The 21,038-nt window shown below is 45.5% G+C and overlaps 1 long non-coding RNA gene across 3 annotated transcripts in view; it reads right to left on the bottom strand.

The window, feature by feature from the left end:
* Positions 1 to 4,255: 4,255 nt before the first annotated feature.
* Positions 4,256 to 21,038, bottom strand: part of LOC137413649 (uncharacterized) — a 69,190-nt gene continuing 52,407 nt past the window's right edge. For all 3 annotated transcript variants that reach the window (XR_010981718.2, XR_013621822.1, XR_010981719.2), the window contains exons 2-3: positions 6,380 to 6,526; positions 4,256 to 4,645 (exon numbers count right to left, since the gene is read on the bottom strand). This is a non-coding gene — a long non-coding RNA (uncharacterized LOC137413649). The remainder of the gene's footprint in view (positions 4,646 to 6,379; positions 6,527 to 21,038) is intronic.

The following is a 21,038-nucleotide window of genomic DNA, read 5'->3' as shown; positions in this document are numbered from 1 at the left end:
CTTTTCCTGCCCGTGCTCGTGTTGGTGCCTGCCCTTTTCCTGCCCGAGCTCATGTTGGTGCCTTCCCTTTTCCTGCCCGTGCTCGTGTTGGTGCCTGCCTTTTCATGCCCATGCTCGTGTTGGTGCCTGCCCTTTTCCTGCCCGTGTTCGTGTTGGTGACTGCCCTTTGCCTGCCCGTGCTCATGTTGGTGCCTGCCTTTTCCTGCCCATGCTCGTGTTGGTGACTGCCCTTTGCCTGCCCGTGCTCGTGTTGGTGCCTGCCTTTTTCTTGCCCGTGCTCATGTTGGTGCCTGCCTTTTCCTGCCCTTGCTCATTGTGGTGACTGCCTTTTCCTGCCCGTGCTTGTGTTGGTGCCTGTCTTTTCCTGCCCGTGCTTGTGTTGGTGACTGCCCTTTCTCTGCCCGTGCTTGTGTTGGTGACTGCCCTTTGCCTGCCCGTGCTCGTGTTGGTGACTGCCTTTTGCCTGCCCGTACTCGTGTTGGTGCCTGCTTTTTTCTTGCCCGTGCTCGTGTTGGTACCTGGCTTTTCCTGCACGTGCTTTATGTTGAGGACTGCCCTTTTCCTGCCCGTGCTCATGTTGGTGCCTGCCTTTTCCTGCCCGTGCTTGTGTTGGTACTGCCCTTTGCCTGCCCGTGCTTGTGTTGGTGCCTGCCTTTTCCTGCCCGTGCTTGTGTTGGTGCCTGCCTTTTCCTGCCCGTGCTTGTGTTGGTGACTGCCCTTTGCCTGCCCGTGCTGTGTTGGTGACTGCCCTTTGCCTGCCCGTGCACGTGTTGGTGACTGCCCTTTGCCTTCCCCTGCTTGTGTTGGTGACTGCCCTTTTCCTGCCCATGCTTGTGTGTGGTGCCTGCCTTTTCCTGCCGTGCTTGTGTTGGTTACTGCCCTTTGCCTGCCCATGCTCGTGTTGGTGCCTGCCTTTTCCTGCCCGTGCTTGTGTTGGTGCCTGCCTTTTCCTTCCCGTGCTCGTGTTGGTGCCTGCCTTATCCTGCCCGTGCTCGTGTTGGTGCCTGCCTTTTCCTGCCCGTGCTCGTGTTGGTGCCTTCCTTTTCCTGCCCGTGCTCGTGTTGGTGCCTGCCTTTTCCTGGCCGTGCTCGTGTTGGTGCCTGCCTTTTCCTGCCCGTGCTCGTGTTGGTGCCTGCCTTTTTCCTGCCCGTGCTCGTGTTGGTGCCTGCCTTTTCCTGCCCGTGCTCGTGTTGGTGCCTGCCTTTTCCTGCCCGTGCTCGTATTTGTGCCTGCCTTTTCCTGCCCATGCTCATGTTGGTGCCTGCCTTTTCCTGCCCATGCTCGTGTTGGTGCCTGCCTTTTGCTGCCCGTGCTCATGTTGAGGACTGTCCTTTGCCTGCCCGTGCTCATGTTGAGGACTGTCCTTTTCCTGCCCGTGCTCGTGTTGGTGCCTGCCTTTTCCTTTCCTGCCCATGCTCATGTTGAGGACTGCCCTTTAGCTGTCGTGCTTATGTTGGTGACTGCCCGTGCTCGTGTTGGTGCCTGCCCGTTGCATGCATGTTGCTTACGTTGGTGACTTGAGCTGGGAGCCTTGGGGTGGAGGAGCACTGACCAATTTAGGGGCCAAAATGCATGCACTACACGGCTACACCCTCACAACCCTTCCCCCTCCCTCAGTATTTCTCCCATTCACTCCCCCTCTCTTATCGTTGGGTTACGGGACCACAACTGGTTCCGTCCGGTTAGCGGGAGGCCAAGATCCCCACACGGCTTCACTCCCGACGTTTGTTTCCCCCCTCGGTGAATGTGTGATGTGGTGCCCTGTTTTGTTTAATCACAGTTATAATCATAAGGCATAGGTTGAGTTAAGTTTCTGCTTATCGTCTGTTTTTCTTTGCTATTTCTAAGTTTCGTTGTACGCTTTGTGTCAGCTCCTGCTTGTAAATATTGATTCACCTTTCGCCATTGTCCCCCTTGCATGCACCCTCCACTTCCCCCACCATTAAATCCCTCAAGTCCCTTCCTCTTCCCCCCCCCCCTCCCCATTTTACATGATCCCTGTGCTTGTAAATACCCGTAAATAAATGCTTTGTTGACGTTTTCCTTTCAATCTGCTCGTGAATGTCCTTTCTTTGATGATCCAGCGCTGTTCGCACATAGCGTAGGCGGGAGGTTATTCCCCGCATAATCGGCTCATTAATTTGCCCAGTGGGTACCAGGTGGTGAGCTTTGACCACCATCATTAGCAGATGGAATCTAAGGTAAGATTGGTACACTGCCGGAGGGTACGTTCCCCGATTGGAAAAGTCACGTGATGCAGGTAAACGGTGTCAGACGGTCGGACCCTGATATCGCGCGACGGACCAATTGGCGTTCGTAGTTGCTTAGCAACCTGCCGAGGAACGAAGGTATTCGTCTGCGGCAGCCTCAGGTCCGGTAAGTTCTGGAGGGAACGAAGGCTAACCCTCTCGTAGTGTCCATGTAAAACGACATTGTCATAAATTATCCCTGCCTAATTTGGACGGTGTATTGATGCAGAGCGATGTGGCCCTTTTATGCCTATGCTTCAATGTGGAATGAATTCTTCATGTACGACTGCAATATCTATTGAGTTGACATGCTTATTCTAAAGGGTTAGTGGAGGAAAAAGTTATAATAAGGTATAATATTGTAGTTGGCCTTTGGGGGAGAAATTTGTAGGTTGGAAATTCGCCGAAAGAACTTCGTGGTTTTGTCACATACATTGACGTTTCTTAATGTCATTGTCCCGCATGCCATATTTTCCCTTACAAGAACCTTCAACGCATAAGGAGGCAATTAGGTCCATCTAGCCTATGCAATGTTTGCCAACCTATGGTTATTTATCTGTGCTCTATCCTTTTTATGCCTCCGCCAATGAAGTCGCCGGAGGCATTGTGTTTTCAGGTTGTCCGTCCGTCCGTCCGTCCGCCTGCGATAGGTTTTCGTCACCGCGATAACTTGAAAACGGCTGAAGGGATCTTAATCAAACTTGGTGCAGATGTGTATAATGAGGTAAAGATGAACTGATTAGATTTTAGGGTCAATAGGTCAAAGGTCAGAGGTCATGTTAGGTACAAATACTGTTAGCACGATAACTTATGAACCAGTGATAGGATTCTGGCCAAAGTTGGTACCCTTATGTATAATGGTGTAAAGATTAACTGATTATATTTTGGGGTCAAAGGTCAAATGTTAGACTTGCTGTCAAGTGTCAATCAAAAATTATGTTACTGAGCTAACTTGTGAACCAGTCAAGGGATTTTCACCAAACTTGGTATAATTATATATTATGATGTAAAGATAAACTGATTAGATTTTGGGGTCAATAGGTCAAATATCAGAGGTCATGTTATGTTACATGTATTTCGTTACTGTGATAACTTAAGAATGGTTGCAGGGATCTTCGTCGAACTTGGTATGTATAATGAGGTAAAGATGAACTGATTAGATTTTGGGTAAGGTCAAAGGTGATAGGTCATGTTAAGTATAAGTAATGTTGCCACACCAACTCGTGAACCAGTGATGGGATTTTGAACAAACTTGGTATAAGTATATATGATGCAACAATGAACTGATTCGATTTTGGAGTCAAGAGGTCAAAGGTCAGAGGTCATGCCAAGTAAAATCGGTGTTGCCACACCAACTTGTGAACAAGTGATGGGATTTTGAACAAATTTGGTACAGCTGTATGTGATGCAAAGTATGTGATGCAAAGATTAACTGATTGGATTATGTCAACAGATCAAAGGTCAGAGGTCATGTCAGGTATAAATGTGATAACTTGAGAACAGCTGAAGGGATTTCAATCAAACTTGGTACAAGTATTATAATGATGTAAACATGAACTGATTAAATTTTGGGGTCAGGAGGTTGAGGTCAGGTTGAGGTCAGAGGTCATGTTAAGTAAAAAATTATGTTGCCATGCCAACTTGTGAACAAGTGATGGGGTTTTGAACAAACATGGTATAAGTATATATATATGATGCAAATTTGAACTGATTGAAGTATGGCATCAAAGGTCAGAGGTCATGCCAGGTATAAATGTGATAACTTGAGAACAGCTGAAGGGATTTCAATCAAACTTGGTACAAGTATTATAATGATGTAATAATGTGGGCCAAGGCATTTCGGTCAACGTCGTCACATCGAAGAGTGTCGTTCTAATTATCTGATGAGCATCAAGTAAGGAAGCAGCACTACCATTTTAAAAGTCTTTCTTTTGACTCGGCCGAGATCGGGTTTGAACTGCCGACCTCCCAGACTATGAGCGGATGCTCTAAACATTATGACACCATTGTGTACATGTTATTTTATTATCCTGGGGTGTAAAAAGGATTCTTTTTTTTATACTTGCATAAGAGTTTATCTAAGATCCGAAACACTACCTGCAAGTAAGAAGGCTGCGATAGGATTTACGAAAGTCAGGAGTACTTGAATACAGTATTGGATTGAATGCTGAGTTACTGTAACCAAGCCAGTTGAGTAACATGAAGATTAGTTCAGACACACAATTACGACAAAGGGCCTTAATTATGTTCACCATGAATAAAGGGAGCCAACAAATTATGAACACTCCCATGACAACACCTAGAGTCTTGACTGCACGGTTATTCGATTTTGTCTTTATCTTTGATGGATTTTCAGATGCATCTTTACTTGTGTAGGATTTTTCAAGTGCTTCAACCTACGTTGGGATGAGCAACAATGCAGGAAAGGGGGAGGGGAAGAGGAATGAGAGGGTTGAGGAAATTCCAAATGATTATTCATGACAACCAACACTGTTACTCATTTTTTTAAAGTTAAACAAAAAACAAGTTTCAACAACTTCAGTTATTCTTGAGATCTAATATTTCTGTTGTACATGGTGTTTCAAAAGTCTGGATTCATAGGATTCATAGGTTCATTAAAAAAAACATTTGATTGCGGTCCCTCCCTCCCATCAAACGGGCTTTCGGGCCAATGTTGAGTGAGAGGGGAGGGGCGCAGCATGTCATAAATGACGTACGTGCCCGAGACGATAAAGGCGTCTGCAGCGGGGGTGGGGTAGAGTGACGTAGCAGCTGCCTGGTACAACCACGCAGAGGCTGTGAGGCATCTACAGAGTTGCAGCGCAATGCCATGCCCCCAGCCCAGCCAGCAACACATCCCCTCTTGCACCCCACATTGAGCTCTTGCACAGAGCCGCCACTCTGCTGTGACAGATTTATTGCCACTCTGCATCTGTGCCAGCTGTGTCCCACCGGATAGAGTTTGCGGTATTTTCTGTCCTGTCACCTTTCTGGTCTATCTCCTGTGGTGTATCTGAGGGCCTATAAGGACATAGATAAATAAGCCATCCTGATCGTTCGTTGGGCATGTATGTTCGGTAGTGGGTAAGTGGTTTATTGTTGTTGGTTGCATCAATCATTTATTATTGTTTGCTTCTCTGTACATTCCCATGTGACTATTTATTGCTTCATTAAATATACCAGGTCACGGAATGAATTCTGCTTGTTGTGGCCCTTATTGGTGATCAATAAAGGCCTGTTGAGGGATTAATTGGCTGCGGTTATTAACACCGCATATAAGACCATGTCACGCATATCAGGCTCGCTCTGTTAAGACCCTCTGCTCATATAAGACCATGTAAGCCTACTTAGAATTGAGATGAGTGATTCCTGGAAGTGTCTGATGGATTCCTGGAAGATTCCTGATGAGTGTTTTTACAAGTAATTAAATTATGTGGAAGTGAAGACGATAATCTTACTATAATTCACCAAATGTCCGTCCGTCCGTTCGAAGGTACCGCAAAAACGGCTCAACCGATCGAAACGATATTTTGGGTGGGTATTCCTGGGACCCCTGGGAGTAAAATAGGCTATATTGTTTTTACAAATTTTCCAGTTTTTCCAAACACGATGGAATAATATTTACCGATATGAACAGTGATGTGGCTTTTGTTGAAATTCTACAAATACTGTTTATTCTACGTACCAGGAGAGAGTAGATCGACTCCTGACGAACTCTTCCTATATAAACGTGCGGCTCCGAAGTAACACAGCAGCATATGCAAGGCGACTGAGAAACAGGTGTAGCGGCCACTTCTGTTTTGCAGAATTCAATCTTTTTACAAAATGGGCGCCATGTACTGTTTAGATTTTGATGATTTGTGTGTGATATGATTCAACGGATGTTTATATGAATCGTTTAAAGTAAAAAAGCCTTCAATTTCTGATATTTTGCCTTTTCATTTGGGCCTCCCAATTGAAGCCCCGCCTGTAGGTCGGGTGCCGTTGCTAGTACATAAAATACACAGATGTTATTTTTTTTGGAAATTTAATTTTTTTGCTTTGCCTTGAAACATTTATTTGAAATCTCAATCTGACCATCCATCTTCATATCTTGCACTACTATTTTCAAAATGCAGGAAGCAGCTCACCTGGTGCATGGCCACAAGTAGCACACGTACGTACACAAACACCATAAGCGCAAGTGGTACGTAGAATGTAGTTATCGACATGCCAATAATAAATGATGGTTTGGTGATGAAATGACACATCTCCGGGTTTTCATAGCATGCGGCCACCTGGAAGAATGAAACAAATGCAAAGTTTCAGAGATGGTGCATTATTTCGATGAGTTGGTCAGTATTCCGTTTTTTGGTCAAAAGGGAAAGTCGGCGTGGCTGGAACAAATTATTACCATATGGTGGCTATTGCCACCAGTGCAATTTTAAAATGTCTCTTGCCAAGAAAATACTATACTTGTGGCAGCACAAATATTCAAAAGGTCCTCCAGATAAACGACCTTCCGATGGATGGCGTACACATTGATGCTTCACCACAGTCAAATTTTTGTGTTACAAGTACACCCGCAGACTCCGGTAGGGGCAGGAAGGGTCATTCCTCTTTGGGGTATATAGATTACAGTCGATCTATGGTCGGGTCTCAAGAACATTGGGTGTGTGTTCTTTTACCAAGTTTCTTGTGAAGAGATTAAGTGGCTTAAGCATTTGAGCAAGCACTCAGTTCAAAACCGTTAAGGAACGGCTGGCTTGGCAACCGCTAGCTAGCTGCTGGGTAAAGGAGCACAACCCGAGCGTCTCCCTTTCAATTTCTTATCAAACAACAGGAGCGAGTTTCAAAAGTTCGCTACGAAAAATGCCACGGTAGCGGCAAAAAGGGCCATGTTATTAACCCAACTTTTGTGGGTTACAGAGGGGACTTCGCTCAGTAGATCTTCGCTCAGTTCTGTAAGTAAGCCTTTCTTCACGGATGTCGGGATTCCTCCAAATTTCTTCATTTAGTGTTATAAAGAGCATTAGCGACTGTTTAAAAAACGAATCATACGTGTTTGTGGTGTATAATAGCCGGCGAAGCCGGTGTTTTTTTTTTTTTTTTTTTTTTTTTTTTTTTTTGTATACAAGATCGAGGCTCGTGAAAGAGCGAACATTAATCACACAGAATGACAAACCGACACATAAAACATATAACATAGGGAGCGGTAGACAAGATGGGGAGAGAGGGGGAAGGACACAAACACAACATTTGAGAGCAGGGACCGAGAGACATGGAGACATCGAGAGAGGGCGAGGGCTTTGGGGGGGGGGGGGGGCGAGGGAAGGGGGCGGTGGGAGAGGTATAAAACATATGGACACTGCCAGGACTTCCAGGAAAGAAGTTGGAATTTCAAACAAGGTGGATCTGGGGTGAATTAGCGGGGGTAGAAAAGATCAAGGTTTTGGATGGGGGAAGATAAGAGATGGTGGTGAACAGCTGTTTTAAAGACCTGGAGGGAGGAGTGGGATTGAAGGGAGTGAGGGAGTTTGTTCCAGAGGCGGGAGAAAAGAGGAATGAAAGAGTGAAGGTGAGCAGAGAGCCGAGATTTCGGCAGTTTAACCATCAGAGGGTTGCTGGCAGATCTTGTGCGACCTGTAGGAATATTTGGGGGACAGAGCACAGAGAGAGCTGGGGGTGCAAGGCCGGAGAGGAGTCGGTAGAAGACAGAAAGACCACCTACCTGCCTGCGGTGAGTGAGTGAAAGGCCCTCAGAGATAGCTTCATCGCGGGAGATTCCAATAATTCTGAAAGCTTTGGTTTCAACAGCGTGAAGCCGAGCTAGGTGTGAGGCAGGAGCACCGGCCCATAGGGGAGAACAGTATTCCATTGAGCTGCGGATGAAAGCCTTGTATGTGGTGAGGAGCTCAGGTGTGCCGAGGAAGGACTTCGCACGACGGAGGATGCCCAGTCGGCGACTGGCTTTGGAGGCCAGCTTGGAAATGTGGTTTTCCCAAGAAAGATCATGGCAGATAGTGAGACCCAAAATCTTGAGCGACAGAACTTCTTGGAGAGGATTGTTGAGAAAGTAGATGGGAGGGTTGTCCAGTCGATCTTTTCGGAGAGACATAGTAAGAATGTGAGATTTGTCAGGATTGAAAGACATGTTCCACTTGTTTGACCAGTCTGTGATTTTGTCCAGGTCTTCAGAGAGTGAGGAGGCAGCAGACTGCCGATCTGAGGGAAGAGGAATGGAGCGGCAGAGAGTGGAGTCATCAGCAAAGAGATAGAGAGGATTTTCGAGAGAGTCAGAGAGATCATTGATGAAGACCAGAAAAAGCACGGGGCCCAGAACACTGCCTTGGGGAACTCCAGCCTGAACAGGAAGAGGAGATGAGAGAAACCCATTCAGGGCCACACGTTGACGACGACTAGAGAGGAAGTCCGCCAGCCATGCGTGGAGATTTCCATGGATACCAAAGGAGGAGAGTTTGGTGAGCAGAGCGGGGTGCCAGACCGTGTCGAAGGCACGTGATATGTCGAGGGAGACAGCTCTAATTTCCTGTTTGGCATTGAGGACCTCCATCCATTGTTGAGACAGCAGAAGCAGCATGTCCAGAGTAGAGTGACCTGGTCTGAAACCAAATTGATGATCAGAGATCAAGCCATTGGAGAAGAGGAAAGATTTCATATCCGAAGCAATGATGGATTCCATGACTTTGCTGATAATTGGGAGAAGGCTGATTGGTCTGTAGTTGCTAGGATCTGTTTTTGCACCTTTTTTGTGCAAAGCGGTGATGTTGGCTGATTTCCAAGCAGATGGCAGTTGACCTTGAGCAAAAGAGAGGGTGAAGAGAACAGAGAGAGGGTGAGATAGAGCAGCAGAGCAGGATTTTAGGACCCGTGGGCTGATGCCATCGGGTCCAGTTGCAGAATCAGAGTCGAGGGTTGACAGAAACTTTTCCACCTTGTCAGGAGGAAAGGACACGGAGTCCAGGAGCAGCAGGGTACGACTGGGTATGGTGGGTACAGAGAGGGATGGGTTTGGGACACAAGATTTAGAGGCAAACACAGAGTTGAGGTATTCAGCTTTTTCACGTGCGGAGTCAGCTGTGTAGCCGTTTGAGGTAAGGGAGGGGATGGAGGGGGAACAAACACCAGAAACGGATTTGACCAGACGCCACCAGGATTTGGAAGAGGGAGACAGATAAGAGAGTTCGGTCTTGAGAACGGAGAGATATTGTTTCCTGGCTCTCCTGAGGGTGGACACACACTTGTTTCGGGCTTTGTGAAAGGAAATGAGATTTCCTTCCGTTGGATTTGCTTTCCAGGAGACGAAGGCAAGTTGTTTCTGGGCAACAGCCTCACCACAAGATTCCGTGTACCATGGACGGGAGGAAGGGTATGACAACTGAAGACGAGATGGGATAAATCTGTGCATGAGAGAGAGCAATTTACTTTGGAAGAATTCCCAGGATGAGTTGATGTCAGAGGTGGTAGAGATGGGAGACCAGTCCAGATGATTGATGGCTGCTTGAAGACCGTGCCAGTTGGCCTGAGTGAAATGCCAGACTCGTCGACGCTGAGCAGGCTCCCTGAGGATGGTCAGAGAGATGTCCACTTTAACAAGGACATGATCAGATGATCCGATCGGAGCAGAAGAAGAGCAGCAGACATTTTCAGGGAAGTTAGTCATAACCAAGTCCAGAAGAGAAGATGTTCCGTTGACTGAGATCCGGGTCGGGAAATTGACAGATTGTGTCAGTCCCAGTGAGTCGCAGAAGTCCTTTGCTGAGGAGCCATGGCTGGAGAGAGAGGTACCCACACCCAGCCAACTGGCATGATGACAGTTGAAATCACCACATATGAGGAAGAGAGAGTTGGGATGAGTTGATAGAAGTTGGTCCATATCATCAGACAGCGAGATGTAGATGGAGTCATCACTGTTTGGTGGACGGTACAACACACATATGAACAAGAGGTGGGAGCGAAGGGGAAGCCGTAGCCAGAGGTATTCCTGGGGGTGAGGTGGAGAGAGTGCAGTGCAGGGCGAGTGAGGAAGAGAGTTTTTGATAAAGATAGCAACCCCGCCTCCAGGACGAGGCTCAGGTCTATCATACCGGAGGAGGGAGTAGCCCGGGAGAGATACTATGGAATCAGAGACATCATAAAGGAGGAAAGTTTCTGTTAAGCAGATCACGTCTGGTTTGACAGAAGCAACCTGTATGGAGAGATCAGTTAAGTTTGAACGAAGGCCCTGGATGTTTGAGGTCCATACCGTTAATGAAGAGGAAGGGGGAGCATCAGATACAGGAGTTTCTTTAGGAGTTTCTTTCACCTGTCTTTGTTTGATTCACAATCTTATGCACCTCTAATTTATTATTAAAATACTTTAAGACCAACCTCGGCCCGCACGGGCCTGGTTATCTTCAACGAAAAGCGTCACCAAACACCGGAACCAATGAGATTCGAGCATTTGAAAACATATTTCTAAAACCAAATCACGCAATGGAGGCCGCCATCGACCGGATGCGGAAGTTTGCATAAACAATTGCGAAAAAGTTCAATAGGAGTTTGTTTCACCCGTCGTTCTTTGATTCACAATCTAATGAACCTCTAATTTGTAATTAAAATACGTTAAGACCAACCTCGTTATCTTCAACGAAAATCGTCACCAAACACCGGAACCAATGAGATTCGAGCATTTGAAAAAATATTTTTAAAAAGCTTATTACGCATTTCGGAGGGTGAAAACGGCGTCAAATATTCTAAAATTGACGAAGAATTATTTTTTAGAAATCTCGTGGCCGTCGGGAATAGTTTTTCACGGCCAGAAATACGGTATAAGCGGTTTACATAAAGAAAGAAAGCTCGGTTTGATTAACGACATCGACAGTCACACATTGCCGTTGAAACGGCGCTATCGTCTGATCTGTCGGCACTGATCTTACTGCAAGCTAACTTCTTCTGGTGGAGGAAGCTGCCGTGCCCGGAGAGAACCAGCCCTGACAGCGACTGAAGTTAGAAGACTACACACATACTGTGAAAACGTATGTTAAGCCCAGTTAAAATTTCTTAAAATAGGCCTTAAGCTAGCACATCGTATAGTTACTTCCTTAAGCTTCTTGTGACATTTATTGTATGTAGGTATTGGGGAGGACTGTCTGCTCTTCTCTTTTACCAAGTCTTACCAGGTACGGTACCTACACCGACCTACTATCAACTACCTAACCTACTGATGCCATCGTGATGGGTAAAATAGTGGCAAGAGGCTTTGGCGTCGCTGGCTCATTGCGGCTTTGCAGTCGGGTACTAGTAGCCGGCGAAGCCGGTGTTGTCAATAAACGCGTACGTATTATGTCGAAAACCAGATTATGCTGTATCCCTTGGCTTGAGAATTCCGAAGCGCAATGGAGGCCGCCATCTTGCGGATGCGGAAGTATGCATAACAAATTGAAAAACGTTCAATAGGAGTTTCTTTCACCCGTCTTTGTTTGATTCACATTCTTATGCACCTCTAATTGATAATTAAAATACTTTAAGACCAACCTCGGCCCGCACGGGCCTGGTTATCTTCAACGAATAGCATCACCAAACACCGGAACCAATGAGATTCGAGCATTTGAAAAAATATTTCTAAAACCAAATCACGCAATGGAGGCCGCCATCGACCAGATGCGGAAGTTTGCATAAAACAATTGCGAAAAAGTTCAATAGGAGTTTGTTTCACCCGTCTTTGTTTGATTCACAATCTAATGCACCTCTAATTTGTAATTAAAATACGTTAAGACCAACCTCGTTATCTTCAACGAAAATCGTCACCAAACACCGGAACCAATGAGATTCGAGCATTTGAAAAATATTTTTATATTTTCGGAGGATTTTCGTCACCAAAAACGTGTTTCGGAGGGTGAAAATGGCGTCAAATATTCTAAAATTGACAAAGAATTATTTTTTAGAAATCTCGCGGCCGTCGGGTATAGTTTTTCACGGCCGGAAATATCCGAAGTTGAGACGGAATTCACCGAATTAATCAAGAAGTAAATTTTATCAATTTTAATCTCATCCAGAATGCAAATGGTACCTACTACACCTACTACACTGACTACACCGACGGTACCTACTACACCTACTACACCTACTACACCGACGGTACCTACTACACCTACCTACTACCAACTACCTAACCTACTGATGCCACAGTGATGGGTAAAATAGTGGCAAGAGGCTTTGGCTTTGCCGGCTCATTGCGGCTTTGCAGTCGGGTACTAGTATTTTCACTTCCTGTAGAAGCCGTTGCTCACACAAACGCCTTTGTAACTAGAAGCTATTTATACATGTTATCACTGCAGGAAAAACGCCTTGGGGAAGTGGGACATTAATAGTATTTTTATTGTTTTGTAATAACACAATATGCGATTGTGTATTATGCGATTATCATTATGATAATCGCACAATATGCGATTATCATTAACTTTGTTATTAAAAGCGTCATTGGAAAAACGCCACGATAAATCCTCTTTGGAAATACACCACGATAAAGCTAACTTAATACGGCTATACACCTCAACACACAACCCATTGACGGCAATGGCGGAAAAAACCCACTCGGGGGAGAAAACCCCCTTGTGGAGGGGAGGGGGGGGAATGAATGCGCTACAACCTTCATTATGTAACCCTTGGTCACTGTGTCAAGTTTGCTTGAGATTGGATAAGTAACAACAGAATGTATTGGCATCAAAAATTCATCAGACAGACACAAATGGCGTATTTTAGAATGATTACTATACTGTTTAATCTTGACCCCAGACTTATTAAATATCTCTTTTTGGTAATAATAATTATTCCTTTCACGCCATGAGGGGCATAGGAGCTGCTGAGGCAGTTTCATTGGCTAAGGAGTACAATCCTGGACGGGTTGCCACTCTGACGCAAGAATAATCAAATGGTCGAGGCAGTTTAATTGGCTAAGGTTGACAGGCTGAGTCAACACACCTGTTGCGATTTCAACGGCACGACAGGGGCTCAAACTCAAGACCGATAGATCTTAAGCCAGGTACCTTAATGGATAAGCCAACACCAGGCATCTTTTTTGTGATGGTGAGATATCTTTTTAAATCCATTCAGGTTGAACAAAAATGTCTTAAGCAAGAGAAAAAAGTTTCACTTTGACGTTTATCCTGTCCGACTCCGACATTCGGATTTCGCTACTTGTATTCACATCTGATGTCTCCTGACCCCGCATATGCGCTTTATCTGGAGAACACTGCTTATCTCCGGACCCCGCGTATTCGCGGTTAATAAAATGCGCCCTGCTCCTACATTTGTGGCGCTGTGCTTCGCGTATTCACATTTTTTCACGGGAGGAAAGAAAACATCTTCCACCTGCCGCACATAACAGTTTCAAAAGCATCTTCCATGCGTCACGCGTAAAGCCGTTACATGTGCGGATTACAACAAGTAACCTTATGATTAAACGGACCCTATTTTTACCTTCGCAAAAGCGGAAGGTTATGTTTTGATCGCTGTGTATTTATTTGTATGTCTGTGTGTGTGTGTGTATGTTATTCGCATAACTCAAAAAGTATTCAACCGAATTGCATGAAATTTGGTGGGATGATTGGTTATTATACGGGACACATTTGATTAGATTTTGGGAGCAATCGGGTCAAAGGTCAAGGTCAAGGTCACGAAAAGGTCAAAATCGTATTTTTACCATAGCGCGGTCAATTTTTATCCAATTGGCATGCAACTAATGCCAAAATGTTCAGAATTCAATGCCCGATCTTGTTTGTCATAACTCGGTCAATTCTTATCCGATTTGCATGAAATCAGCACCAAACTGTTCACTGTTCTGTTCCCTACACTCCCATGCCAAGTACAGAACAGTAGCTGCGGCGAAGGTATGCGCTCTACCGAGTGCCCGTTCTAGTTTTTGTTGTAAATCGATTATTAGCTTTCCATCCAGATAACACCATTCAATTTGATCACACAATTACTAATTCCCTTGACTTTATTTGGTGGAGCCTGGTGTTGGCTTAGCGGTTAGGGTACCAGCTTGGGACCCCAGGATCCTGGGCTCGAATCCCGGTCATTTGCTGAATTAACACCCAGGGGGTTGACTCAGCCTGTCATTTTTCCGAGGTTGGAAAATTGAGTACCAGTTCACTGGCAATTCCCTGTGTGGCGCAAAAGGAGACCAACAAAGCAGGAAGGGCATCTGGCCATAAAACATTGCTTCAAAAAGGGGACCACGGTGCCCGAAAAAGGCCAACCTCTGCTCTGCAGGGAAAAATGACTCCTAAAGGTGGTTCATCCAAGTAAATCGGTTATTAGCTTTCCAAAGGTACCATTTTTACCTTCGCAAAAGCGGAAGGTTATGTTTTGATCGCTGTGTATTTATTTGTATGTCTGTGTGTGTGTGTGTGTGTATGTTATTCGCATAACTCAAAAAGTATTCAACCGAATTGCATGAAATTTGGTGGGATGATTGGTTATTATACGGGACACATTTGATTAGATTTTGGGAGCAATCGGGTTAAAGGTCAAGGTCAAGGTCACGAAAAGGTCAAAATCGTATTTTTACCATAGCGCGGTCAATTTTTATCCAATTGGCATGCAACTAATGCCAAAATGTTCAGAATTCAATGCCCGATCTTGTGATATACGACATGACCCAGTGAAGACATTACCCTTGTTAGCGGTTGGGGGTCAAAGGTCAGGGGGGTCACGACCTTGCAAAATGTGCGTTTTTTGTCATAACTCGGTCAATTCTTATCCGATTTGCATGAAATCAGCACCAAACTGTTCACTGTTCTGTTCCCTACACTCCCATGCCAAGTACAGAACAGTAGCTGCGGCGAAGGTATGCGCTCTACCGAGTGCCCGTTCTAGTTACAATTCTATCGATGCAGGAACCACTTGCTACTTTAAATCACAGCATCCTGCTTCTTCTTTACGTGACACACACATGGATGGATGCGTCTCCATTTAGTAATAGATGACAACATCCCCCACCGTGTGGATTTGACAATTGCGGCATTTTTGTCTGCATTCCTGGCATCATACTGTACCGTATCTTCAATAAAGATTGGAAACTGTTCTTGTTGTTCTTCTTATTTTATTTGTAAGTATTTTGAATGAACCTATTATCATGTGCGCTCGTTTTTATAAAATTTTCCATTATGAATCACAAACCACAGGGAACCATCCCCCTTTTTCCCACTACAACAATGCCTACAGTTTCCCTACTTAAATACATCGACATTTCTCCTATGCATCCACAGTTCATGCTATAATTATACAATCCTACCTTTACTATGGGATTCATTCATCTACCCACACAAACGTAACAATAGGGTTTTTTCTGCAGGACATGTTATACTGTGGGGGTTAGCAATGATTTGTCTTAAAGTTGGGTTATGATCTCAAAGTCTGTTCCCAATGTAATTATTTTGTCATATTAATGGTGTATATGTGTAATGTGACGTGGTCATAGCATGCGTAGCACATAAAAGACCATTACACCATGCTTCTGCTATTTTATTGGTGTTGTCTCTATGGGACATCTTGCCTGATAATTTATCGGTGGGATGCTAGATTTTCAACACCGGCCCTCAAATTTATTGATGTGTCGTTGATTATATAATGATAATACTCCAATTGGTACTTAGTTGATTGATATTAATTACAAAAACTGAGATAAAAGAAGTAGAGCTGCATTGAAAGTCCACTACCCCCTTGCTAAACCAACATATCCTCCAGCAGGACTTTTCCGGGGCAGCTTAGGCTGATGTACACATAATGCCCCATAATGTGAAAGTGGAATTTTTATTAGGAATTTTTTTTACAAATTAACAAAAAGTGAAAAGTTTAAATGTCCTGGGTCAATAAGTATTAAACCCCTTTGCTTCAAATTGAGCTCAGCACTTGAGAACAAGTTCAAGTTGAACAAGAACAAGTTCAACTTGAACAAGTTCAAGTTGAACACTTCAGATTGAATTCACGTGCATCTAATTTCCTTTGATCATCCTTGAGACATCTCCACAACTTCATTGGAGTCTACCTGTGGCCAATTCAATTGACTGGACCTGATTTAGGAAGAAACACACCTTTCTATATGAGGTCTCACAGTTGACAGTGCATGTCAAAGCAGAAACTCTACCATGAAGTCCAAGGAACTGACCATAGAACTCAGAGATAGAATTGTGAGGAGGCATAGATCTGTGGAAGGGTATAAAACAATTGTTGTGTTGAAAGTTCACAAGAATACAGTGAGCTCCATCATTAGGGAATCGAAAGAATATAGAACGACCCAGACTCTTCCTAGAGCTGACCATCCGACCAAACTGAGTAACCGAGCAAGAAGGATCTTGGTCAGGGAGGTGACCAATAACCCAATGACCACTCTGACAGAACTACAGAGTTATTTGGCTCAGATGGGTGAACCTACCGAAAGGACAACAGCCTCTGCAGCACTTCACAAATATAGGCTTTATGGAAGAGTGGCCATACAGAAGCCACTCCTGAGAAAAAGCCACATGACAGTGGGCCTGGAGTTTGCAAAAACGCAAGTGAAATACTCTGAGAGCATGATGCAAAAGATTCTTGTGTTGTCTTGTGGTATGTGTGTGGTATGTTGTCTTGTGAGTTCCAACCTTATCAGAGTCCACAATACCACACATATCTCAGAGGCTTCGTGTGATGGCAGCTCATTTGTGACTGGTCACAAACCATCGATCTCTCCTCCTTTGATTGATGGACCAATCGCTTTTCACCCCTCAGCCCAAAATGGGCTTAGGGGTATTGTCGTCACGGGGGTCGTCCGGGCGTCCATCAACTTTTGGTTTCCGTCAATTTCAAGGAGAACGGCTTGTCCGATTAAATCCATTTTTGCAGTGTGTGTTGGGGTTGAGTAGAGGAAGGTTCCGTTAGAAAATGGGCGCGCTGCGATTTTCAATATGGCCGCTACGGCAACCATCCGGGCGTCCGTCAACTTTTGGTTTCCGTCAATTTCGAGCAGAACGGCTTGTCCGATGAAATCCATTTTTGCAGTGTGTGTTGGGGTTGAGTAGAAGAAGGTTCCTTTCGAAAATGGTCGCGCTGTGACTTTCAATATGGCCGCCACGGCAGCCATCTTGAAATTGGTTTCCGTCAATTTCGAGCAGAATGGCTTGTCCGATTAAATCCATGATTGCAGTGTGTGTTGGGGTTGAGTAGAGAAAAGTTCATGGGCGCGCTGTGATTTTCAATATGGCCGCCATGGCAGCCATCTTGAAATTGGTTTCCGTCAATTTCAAGCAGAACAGATTGTCCGATTAAATCCATTTTTGCAGTGTGTGTTAGGGTTGAGTAGAGGAAGGTTCCTTTCTAAAGTGGGTGTGCTGCGATTTTCAATATGGCCGCCACGGCAGCCATCTTGAAATTGGTTTCCACCATGCATGGGCTGAGGGGTTACGCCCGCTTTGCGTTGCTATTTATTTTATTTGTTTGCATACAAGATCGAGGCTCGTGTAAGAGCTAGCATTAATGACAAAAAACAAACGGACACACAAGACAAAATAAAGGGAGTGGGAGACCAGAGAGGAAGCACACAAGAGGATGCGGAAAGGGGGAAGCACACAAGTACAACATTTGAGAGCAGGGACATCGGGAGATCTGTGGGTTGGAGAGGGCTTGGGGGGAGGAGGTGTGGGAAGGGGGTGGGGGGGGGGGGGATGAGGGAGGTAAAAAACACATAGACTAAAAATAAATAAATAAATAACATGGACACAGCTAGGACTTCCAGGAAAGAAGTTGGTATTTCAGAAAAGTAGATCTGGGGTGAATTAACGGGGGTAGAAAAGATCAAGGTTTTGGATGGGGGAAGATAAGAGAAGGTGGTGAACAGCTGTTTTAAAGACCTGGAGAGAGGAGTGGGATTGAAAAGAGTGAGGGAGTTTGTTCCAGAGGTGGGAGAAAAGAGGAATGAAAGAGTGAAGGCGAGCAGAGAGTCTTGATTTTGGCAGTTTCACCAGCAGAGGGTTGCTGGCAGATCTTCTGCGACCTGTAGAAGTATTTGGGGGACAGAGCACAGACAGAGCTGGGGGAGCTTGGCCGGAGAGGAGTCGGTAGAAGACAGAAGGACCACCAACGTGCCTGTGGTGAGTGAGTGAAAGGCTCTCGGAGTTAGCTTCATCGCGGGAGATTCCAATGATTCTGAAAGGTTTGGTTTCAACTGCGTGAAGCCGAGCTAGGTGCGAGGCAGGAGCACCAGCCCAGACGTGAGAGCACAATTCCATTGAGCTGCGGATGAATGCCTTGCATGTGGTGAGGAGCTCAGGTGTGCCAAGGAAGGACTTCGCACGACGGAGGATGCCCTGTCGGCGACTGGCTTTGGAGGCCAGCTTGGAAATGTGGTTTTCGCAGGAAAGATCATGGCAGATTGTGAGACACAAGAGCTTGAGTGACAGAACTTTTTGGAGAGGATTGTAGAGAAAGTATATGGGAGGGTTGTCCAGACGGTCTTTTCGGAGAGACATAGTAAGAGTGTGAGATTTATAAGAGAAGTAAGAAGAATTGTAAGAGAAGAGCTTGTCGTTCTATCCCTGCACATGTATAAATTGAAGGTGTTTTTGTTGAGTTACTCTCCTGCTTAGGACCCTACCTCCCAAGCATATACAGTACTCTCAATTTGTCAAAACTGGATTTGATCCCCACCTCCCCACTCATAAACATTGCTCTGCAGAAAAAGTTGTAGACCCTTTTTTAAGGCGCGTACAGAAAACTGCTCCTGAACTGAAGGTCTGGATGCAAATCTGGCCTATCGGTGGGAAACGAGGTATATCTGGATCCAGACTTGAACCAAAATGGAATCGGCTTGTTTTTTGCACCTACCCAACTCATCCACCAAGTTTTGTCATACCCCATCTACAACTTTTTGAAATATCGTGTTTTTGGCCATATCTCTCTACGGTGAAGATTCACTTTTTAAATTATGGTATCTGGATCCGGATCTGTATCTTCACCAAAAGCAAATTAATTCGTCACCCCTGTTCACAAACCCAACCTCTCCGCTAAGATTCGTCCAAATCCATCCACAACCTTTTGAGATATCCTGTTGACAGCGAGGCAAACAGACAGACAAAACAGACTTTTAGGTAGTAGGTTGTAGACAACAACTGCTCAGGGTAGCATTACCGTTGTGACTTAGGAGCGTTAAAGTGGTGCCCGGAACCATTTTACACTCTCAGTGTCAGGATTGCTCGTCTTACTTTCTGTATCACTCAAACTATAGCTACCAGTACCGGGCTAGCTTTAATATCTTTCTTACAAACAAACATCAAAAACTTTTCATCATACACTTTTCTTAATCATTTTCACTCCTCACTTTTACATTCTCTCTCTTTTTTCTCTCTTTATGCAGTTATTTTATTTAAGGCCTGGCCTCGATGAAGAAGACTAATAGTCCATGACTGGAGCCTTCAACATAAAAAAAACCAGGGGTGAAAACGTTATCTCCATTCATCTTCGGTGGACGACGTACAGATGTACATGCTGCATCCTTGTTTGACTTTCAGCATTTAAAAGGATAGAGCAAGGACCAACAATGTTGGGAAGGCAATGGCAAACCATGCATTTACTACTATAATTCAGCTCAGCTCTTAATTGCGAAATGGGCCCAGTCTGGCCGAGGTGGGCCTCGACCGGCCTCATCACCTAGCCTATAACCTTCCTGGGACCCGTCCCGACATTTTTTGTTTGAGGGAATTCCTCCTATCTTTCACCGTTCAGGAGGGTATCTGCGTGTGCAGACAAAGAAACAAAGAAACAAACAAAAACTTTCTTTTATATATATATAGATTGTTATGAATTTGGGGTAGGGGGAATATCTAGATTTAGGTAGATCTGCATAGTTAGGTGTGTCCGGCTGTCGTGATAGGGAACCTCACCTGTAATAAGTTCTGTGTTTAGCCCGAATGTCGGAGTAAGCTGCATATCTGTGTCCCCGCCACGAGGGGGCGGGGCTTGGTAACTAGAATTAGGGAATATGCTAACTCCATTGTGTGTCGTTCCCTCTGTGAACATCCCCGTGTCCCTTATGGCAGCGCCCTCTTGTAGACATTAGATAGGCCCTTAGTGCACACATTAATTAAATCCCCCCCTCCCTTACAATGACTGACCATAAGAACTGACCGGAAAGACAAGCAGGCAGTGGCCTCGTACAACGGCGCCATGGAAGATGAACATCGTGCAAGGCAAGCAATAGCCACGCCCAGGAAAACGTGTGATTGGTTTGGGTAAGAAGCTGGCCACTGATTGGTGAAAGGAAGGTGGAAGGAAGCAGCAGACTGATTGGCCACCGACGGATGGCATGACATGAAAGGCAAAAAGCGCTCAGCCAATGAGAGGACACCAACGCGGTGAGAAGATTCGAGAAGTTGAGGGGCACCGCGCTGGTTTGGGGAGAGGAGGGCTGACGTCACACCGCGAGTCACAAAACGACTCGCTCGCCGGCATTTTCTCTCCGGCCTCTTGCCTTCCCTTGACTGTCCCTTTGTGCTGGACCCTCTCTTGTGTTGGATGTTGGAAGGACGTTGGCACGCCGATGATTCTCTTACCCAGATTCATGCACGAACCTCGCGAATGATCGTGCGGGGACATGAGGCTTGGCATGCAGCAGCGTCCGTGGGCCTGGTGGAGCACGAGAGGGGGGCAGAACGAGGCCTACTTCCCACTGACCGGAGCCACGGTCGGACGACTGCGCTCTGAGCCGGACCATCCTTGACGACTGCAGACTGCTGATTGAGATAACACGCACCACATTCCACAACACGACGAGAC

This window comes from Myxine glutinosa, chromosome 1, assembly GCF_964187855.1.
Source record: "Myxine glutinosa chromosome 1, kmMyxGlut1.1, whole genome shotgun sequence".
Lineage (NCBI taxonomy): Eukaryota > Metazoa > Chordata > Myxini > Myxiniformes > Myxinidae > Myxine > Myxine glutinosa.
The sequence above is the reverse complement of the archived record's forward strand: the minus strand, read 5'-3'. Positions and strand labels throughout refer to the sequence as shown.